Genomic DNA, 8,755 nt, shown 5'->3' with positions numbered 1-8,755 from the left:
TCCTCCAGCGAGCCATCGCCACTGGTCCCATCTGGCCTTGTCCTCGACGATGCTATGTCCAGCTAGGCTACAAGGCTGGCGGGTAGGGGCAAATCTCCCTGGCTTCTCCTCCCTCTGGCACCGCCCCTCATTCTCATGGTCTCTAGCAGCTGCTCCACTGTGGTTCGTCCAACACACTACTCTGGCGGGCGCTGCACAACTATGGCTGATGCCACACTGTGGTAGAAGGCACCTTATTCCCTCTCCCCTCCTCCCAGGCCATGGCCTTGAGGTGCTGTTGAAGGATGAGCTCATCCAACAAGGTGAGGATCTCCTCTGATTTTTTGCCAAATTTTCATCCCGATCCACTATACGATGAATTGCTATGAGCTACTTCTGCTGCTGGTATATGATGCATTGCTATGAGCTGCTCCTGGTGCTGCTATATGATGAATTGCTATGAGCTTCTGCTACTGTATGATGAGTTGCTACAAGCTGCTCCTGCTGCTGCTATATGATGAGTTGCTACAAGCTGCTCCTGCTGCTGCTATATGATGAATTGCTATGAGCTGCTCCTACTGCTGCTATATGATGAATTGCTACGAGTTGCTGCTGGTATATGATGAATTGCAGACTGCTGCTGCTGTATGATGAGTTGCTATGAGCTACTGCTATATGATGCTTTCAGGTGGTGCTACTATACGATAATAACCAACCACTTGGACCATCGAATTTCAATAAATAATTGTTCTTCATTTAAATGTGGGTCATGTGTTCTTCGTTTAAATTAGGCAATGGGATCTCTATGGAAAACATTGACCAAAGTAGATTGTGCCAAGTAGATGGTATCTTTGTATTTGCATTTTGAGCAAATAGTGATGGTCTGTTTTCCTATCATATTAATTACTGCACTGGGTTCAATTTGTGATGTTTGCAAGTCAAATTAATTTCCATATGGGCAGCAAAATGAAAAAAATATAATGCAATCTAGACTTTCCACTGATCATACCAAAGATAAGCTGAAAACGCAATGAAAAGAACTGGTTGGCTTATTACATGGAGCTTATATTCACAGGTGCTTATTTTCTTAGGATAACTCGTAATAACTGTCCCTAAGAAACTTGGCTAATAGAACTGGCATACAAATAACATGTCACGATGATTGCAATGGAGGAGTGACGTACCATGGCACACTGTATAGGCTCACCGTTGCCTCTCCTTTTTTGTGATGTTCCATGAAATTGCCACATACATCTTGTACTTTTTCATTGTGTAACCCTATCTGCAAGTTGACATGGCTAATTTCATACGTCTCTACATGATGCTACATTGCATATCCCTTGCGCATATTTAAACCACCAAGTAACGATTGTGTGCGTACCATAAACTAGCCATGACTCTATATGCTGGACTAGCAGACACTCTAAGGGAGCCTAATGTAGTGCACTGGAAGTCCTACATGCCACCTACGATGTTGTGTAATGTACTGCCCCTGTTCCTAAATATATGTCTTTGTAGAGATTCCAGTATGGACCACATACAGATGTATATAGATGCATTTTCGAGTGTAGATTCACTCATTTTGCTCTGTATGTAGCCTATAGTGGAATCTCTAGAAAGACTTATATTTAGGAATGGAGGTACGAGGTAGTATCATGTATGACATCTACATATCTAATTTAGCAGCCAGTAGTAGAAATCATTGTCTGCACACAGGGATTACTGGTCGAAAATCCTAGCAAAGCACGATGGCAGGCATAGAACAATACAAGAGAGAGAGAGAGAGACGCGCTTACAAGATCATAGCAATGCCTCTGTCCAGGATCTTGGTTGGCCAAGTTGTTAGATCCAGAAGACAAATCGTCCTTGTAGTTTTTGCCAGCTGCATAACAGGTAACAGCGACCGGTTAGTATATTTGAAGTACATCAGGCAGGTGATGCTGGACGGGTTTAAAGGTGACAAGTACCTAGGCCATGGCGGGTGCTTGGCATCTCTCCAGACTCTGGGAATCAGGTTAGAAACGTTGAGGGTGATGACGCTGCGCTGGCTGTCGAGGTCCGGTAAGGAGATCTAGAACCGTCGAGTAGGGTGTTTGTGGAGCGGCTCCAGTAGGGTGGACTGCGGTGTGGGCGAAGCGGATCTATGGCCATGGACGAGGGCGTAGGTGAAGCTGCTCTGGTGGTTGGGTTAAGGATGGTGTCGACAATGCGGATCTGCGGCCATGGACGGGGCGTCAGAAGCTGCTCCGGTGGTTGGGTTAAGGGTGGTGTCGACGATACGGATCTGCGGCCGTGGATGTGGCGTCAGAAGCTGCTCCGGTAGGTTGGATGAGGGTGCGAGGAAGCGGATCTGAGGCCGTGGACTTGTGAGTTGGCAAAGCGGCCCCGGTAGGGTTGAGAATGGTATAGGCGAAGCTACTCCGGTAGGGTTGAGGAAGATGTCGGCGAAGCGGCTCTGGCAGGGTTGAGGAAGGTGTCGGCAAAGAGGATCAGAGACCTTCGACGGGGGCGTCGGTGGAGCGGCTCCGGGGGGTGTGGACGAAGCGTCTCTGGTGGGGAGTATGAATGAGCCGCTGCAGATGCGTGGCGGTTGACGAGAGTACCGGCGAAGCTGATCCGGCGTCGTGGACAAGGCTGGCACTGAATGGGCTGTGGTACAGTGGTGGATGAGCAGTCTACTTGTTTCTAGGGGAGGTGGGAGGGGTAGATGCGGCCGCAGAAGCAGATCCGGCGAGGTGGACGCCACCGGCAGTGAATGGGCTATGGTACGCCGGTGGTTGAGCAGTCTAGGGTTTCGAGAGGGGAGGGGAGAAAGGGCGATGAAGTACGGACGGCATGATGTAAGATGCTCTGGTGCTATGGAGTTAGTCATTTTTGCAGGAGGGGAGAGAGAAAATGGGGGCGTCGTGTAGTGGGGGAACCGGAAGTTACCAAAGCAGCCCCGATCTATCATGTAGATGAGGGTGGTATTGTAACCGTTGGTCCCCGTGCACCAAGGACAAAAGGGGGATTTTGCATGCTAAAGACTAAGGTGGCGGAAATTTTAGAAGGAGGCGGGAGATTTTGCCGCCCGCGGGATCGTTCGTATCCAGTTTCAACTAATTTTGGACCGTGCTAGCGGGAAGGTCATGCTAGACTGTGTACACGGGGCACACGTCAGCAGTTAATCACTGGTGTGAAGTCCACCCTAGAAAAAAGACAATAACTTGGGATGATGCGCCGATAACTTGGATGTTCACACGGGCACGACCAATCGTACGGGTGTAGTGGCGCGTTCACAAAAAAAGGGATCAAACACTCAGCCTATGTATTTCTCGTGTAAATAGATAATTTAGTGCCATTGGTTATTTACTTTAAACATAATGCATTGACGTGTTAGTGTAGAGGCGCACCAAAAGAAATGGATATTGTAGCCAGCTACTTAAAAGTGTTACCTCATATGATTACATAGCTTCCATTTCATAAATTTGCGTACCCGTTGAATTCATATATGAATATTACATATATTACTTCAAAATAGAAACTTAAATCATCCAAGACTAATGAATTTGAATGCAAGAGTAACAATGATAGATACATTGGTTGTTTGAAGAAACATCACTGTAACTTTGGCATGCACAACTAAAAGGCTTATTTAAATAGAAAAAATGTGATATGTGAGTGTCCAATCTTTATAGTGTTGAATCGATATTGTACCTTTCGCCACGATACAAAGTAGATATTGACTTATGTTCAAGCGATGCACGTCCGTGATCGCTAGATAGTGATATGTGAATGAATTGTGCAATCTCTCTCACACGCATACATATCTCATTTCCCTGTGGGCATCGGAATCACACACTGGCACTTCGTGTATTTCTCTCCCTCCGTCAGGGTTAAATTCGTCTTTCTACCCCGTCCTACAAGTCTCTCACATAGAAACACACACGCTCTCTATGTCTAACACGCCCACCCCTTTAATTCCGCCCACCCAGAGCCACTAATGTCTGTCACACATATGCTGTCTACCTATCACTTAATATAGCTAGATATGTGTCACACAAAGTCCTTCTCCCTACTAGCAAGATGCCCATGCGTTGCACGGAACATCAAGATGCATTTGTATAAGAAGTTTATCTTGTGGGAGAAAAGGATGAACGAGGGAATGCCTTATTTGCAAATGCGGAGAGGGGTGTGGGTATCTTTTTGCAAAATTGCCATAGTTTCCTTCCTGTCCGTCAGATATAAATTGGATGGCCTATATTGCAGGATGGCAGGAACACCATCATCACCAACTCTGTTTTTTATAAGAGTAGAGATATGTGAGTGTCACTGCCCCCCCCCCCACACACCCACACTTCCCAACACCGAAGGAGTAGGGTGACACCTCGATGTTGATACTAATCTATTGACTGGCTTCTCTCTCAAACATACACACAAACACTACCCGGCACCGAAGGAGTAGGGTGGCACATCGATCATGATAATAATCTATCTACTCCTCTTTCAAAAACAGACACACACACACACACACACACTCGCTAGTTGTGCCTCTGTGCCTACCGCGCACACTCTCAATACGTCTTTCTCTCCCTCCCCCCCAACAATGACAGAAGAAGGGTGACAACTCGATCTGATCATAATCTATCAATTGGTTTCTCTCTCAAACATTGTGTCTCGGTGCCTCGCTCGGTAGCCCCCTCGATATGTAGACTTCTCGTGCGCGCACAGCTATAGTGACGATGACGCTGAACCCAGTGTGCCTTGTTTTTACCGACATCATGTGATAGTTTTCACCCTATTTTCTGTTAATTAACAAGGCAACCTTTTCTTTGTTACTACTAGTGAATCTGAAATCATTCGGGCAGACATAAAATATATCACTTCAACCCAATTATCGCAGCAACTATTTTAGAAGAAATTAGCTAGCTGCCCGTGCGTTGCACGGAACATCAAGATGCATTTGTATGAGTAGTTTATCTTGTGAGAGAAAAGGTTGAACGAGGGAAGGCCTTATTTGCGAACATGGAGAGACATGTTGGTATATTTTTGCAAAATTTCCATAGTTTCTTTCCTATCCATTAGATATAAATCCGACGGCCTATATTGCAGGATGGCACACACACCATCATCACCAACTCTTTTTCTACTCCCTCCGTCCGAAAATACTAGTCATCAAAATGGATGAAAAGAGGTGTATCTAAAACTAAAATACGTCTAGATACATTTCCTTTTATCCATTTTGATGACAAGTATTTCCGGACGGAGGGAGTACTTGTCTTTTTAGAGATTTCAACAAGTGACTACGACCGGACCTTACCAACATACTCAAAAAAGTAGTCCATAATTTTGATGTTACCCTCTTTTCTTAGCAGTGCAGTGCCATCTGGATACCTCATAAATAAATCAAGGACAAATCTGACCCCTTCCTGAAAAGACATACGAAGCAAAATGAGTGAATCTACACTCTAAAATATGTCTACATACATATCCGTATGTGGTAGTCCATTTGAAATCTGAAAAAGACAAATATTTAGGAACGAATGGAGTATATATAAGAGTAGACATGGAGATATATCTCCAGCATGGTCTACAACAAAAATGTGTTGGGCTGGTTAACGCCGGATGCTCGCAACGCGATGACATGAGTTCGAATTCTGTCTTTTAACTTTATATTTTTATATTATATATTACTCTATTTATTTAATATATACTTCTTTCGCTACTGTACTGACAGTGGAACCCACAGAGTACTTAGAATACAAGATTAAGGATGGACTTGTTTCTTTTTAACTTTCTGTACGAAGCTGTAGCCACCCTGCAAGTCACATGTACACTGTACATGCAATTAACTTTTTATAGAGGGACAATCATACAGGCAATTAACTCAAATGGATTGGATGTCACCAACATAAAGAGCATCTCCAACGGCAGCCGACAAATTTCCTCTCGCTTCCTTAAGCGGAGGACGACATCAAACGCCAGCGGCATACATTTTTACAACTCTAATCAACCAGATGCAATTCGTGCAAACACGGACTGATTTCATATAAGCATGAAGGATTTCGTATAAAAAAGCCGGATCTTCATATAAACATGATGGATTTCATTACATTTACATGAACTAAGAGGTGCCAATCCGCCTCTCTTGTATAATTAATACTCCCTCCGTCCGGAAATACTTGTCCTAGAAATGGATGTATCTAGAATTATTTTAGTACTAAATGGCCGCCCGCGGATCCCTTTGTCTTCCTCATGTCCGTCAGACACTTGCAGGGTCGACGAAGGTCCTCGGAAGAGACGAAGAAGCAAAGAAACCACCTGAATCCGCGGTCGTCGCCTCGGCGGTGGCCTTCATGGGTCCCAAGTGGTGGCAGCCTCCCGTCTTCTACTTCTCCTTGATGATGGCGGTGGACATGGAGAAGCTGGCCACCTTCTCGTGGCTCTCCATGCACCTAGCTTCTGTCTCTGCCTGCATAGCATTGCCGTAGGCACGGGAGGCGCGCCCACAGGCACGGGAGGCGCGGCCACCGCAGACACTAGTGGCGCGGTACGACGCGGCAGCGACGCCGCCTGTACAGGCGTGCTCGCCGCCGTGCCGGCATGGAGCAACTCGCCACTCCTCATGGAGCTGAACTGGAGCGGCGAGTTGCTGAACCACGCGCCTGCTTGGGGCGGCAACTGGCTCCGTCGGGCCAAGCGAGGTTGGTGAAGCACCGAGCGGCCTTGCCCGTATCCGGAGGGCTCGGTGGGCCACCCAGCCGGGTAATATGTTGGTGAACGGCTCATCGGTAGCCATCGGAAGTGTGGAGAAAATGGTGAAGGAGGAGATGGGGAAGCGGCGGAGGGGTGCGATTCTTGCCTACTGTTTGTCTGGCCTCGTGTAAATAGAGGGTGGACGGTAGGAGCTTGGCCGGCGTCTGGTCTCGTTTAAAGTGAGGGCGGAGAGGAGGAGCTCGGTCGGTGTTGTGTTTAATTCCTGCCCGCTCATGAACGGACGTGTGGCCGGAGTAGGATTCTCGGTTTGCATGTGGGTTTAACGGAGGGGTTTAATGGAGCCGCCGGGCGTGCAGCGGGCGGCGCAGTACTATTCGATTTGATAGCAGTAATGAGCCAGCAAATCACAAAGGCCCTTGCCTCTCGTGAAACCGATCGAGCTAGACTGCCCCGCCCTCTAGCCTTTTAAAAAATGTATATACTCCACTTTTGTATAGTAGTACTATTAAAAAGGCTTGTTACTATAATGGTGTCCATCATAAGTGCACAACCCACCCCTCAAATAAAACTAAGCACCCTGGAATTCTTTGACAAAACTAAGCACCCTGAAATTCTTTGACAACTAACTGCTGGCTATATGATGTTGGCCATATATATTATACGTATATAATGTGAAGAAACGAGTGGTTTTGGTAAGATGACTTAATACTAACCTAGACGGAGGGAGTATTCGATTTGACAGCGGGCGACACAGTTCCCGATACGGCTTTAATGCAGACGAGGGAGGGAGTAGCGGTTCCCGATATGTTGAACGGCCAGTGCATCCTCCTTCAATTAATGCATGAGGGAAGTAATGGGAGGAGGTCCGGGAAAAGAGCTTGCACGATGTGAATGCAACGCAGTTTGCCCTCATTGCCCTTATATAAAGGTGCCCCTCCATTCCAATGCATCTACCACATCGTACGCACCTAAGCATTTGCCTAAGCACCTACCACTAGTAGAAAACGGAGCTTTAAAACCGGTTCATAAGGGCCTTTAGTGTCGGTTCCATAACTGGCACTAATTGGTGGGCACTAAAGGCCCCCCCTTTAGTACCGGTTCGGCACGAACCGGCGCTAAAGTGCCACCACGTTGCATGAGCTCGCGCCCTGGTATGGGGGACCTTTAGTACCGGTTGGTGTTACCAACCGATACTAAAGGTTTTTTTTGAATTTTTTTTGAAAATTTTGAAAATAAATTTGATTATTTTTTTTTATTTTTGATTTTTCTGAATTATTTGGTGATTTAGTCTCTAATCACCTCTCTTAACTGCTCAACTGTGGATCACTCATTCCAAATCATCTAACTTCCTGACCGGTCACCCATCCCTCTCACTACTCCAGCCCGAGCACGCTTAACTTTCGGGTTCTATTCTCCTTCGTTTCCAAGTCTGCACTTGTTGTTTTCCTGACAATAGTAAGATGCCAATCCTATTAACCCTCAGGAGTTTAGCATGAGCATGAAGTCACACATTTCACTGTTTGAGTTTGAAACTATTATTCTAAAAAACAGTAATTATTTAGTAACACTAATATTTCTTGAATAAGTTTGACCACAGTTTGACCATAGTTTGACCATAGTTTGACCATAGTTTGACCAGATTTGACCAAAATTCAAAAAATTGAAATAATTATTTAGTAACACTAATATTATTGAATAATTATGTAGTAACATTAATACTTCTTGAATAAGTAGTTTGACCAGATTTAAATTTTTTTTAAAAAAACTTAAATTTGACCATATCTTTTTTTCCTTTTGGAATTTGAGGTTTCTAAAAAATTGCAAACAGGTCGTAGGCAGTCTCCATCGGATGCGGATTTTTGTGCTGAATTTTTTGATATATTATACATTTTTTTCTGACATCGTACGCAAAAGTTATAGCCGTTTTACATTTTCCCTACACTTTTTGCAAAACATGTCCAAATTTGAGTTTTCAAATTTTCCTAACGTGTAGATGTAGTAATATAACTACCTCTCGAAGGATTTTATTTTTTGAAGTTTTTATCATTTTATTTTGATTTTTTCAAAACCAAAATGGCGA

Source organism: Triticum aestivum, chromosome 7A (genome assembly GCF_018294505.1).
Source record: "Triticum aestivum cultivar Chinese Spring chromosome 7A, IWGSC CS RefSeq v2.1, whole genome shotgun sequence".
In the NCBI taxonomy this organism is placed as follows: Eukaryota; Viridiplantae; Streptophyta; class Magnoliopsida; order Poales; family Poaceae; genus Triticum; species Triticum aestivum.
The sequence above is the reverse complement of the archived record's forward strand: the minus strand, read 5'-3'. Positions refer to the sequence as shown.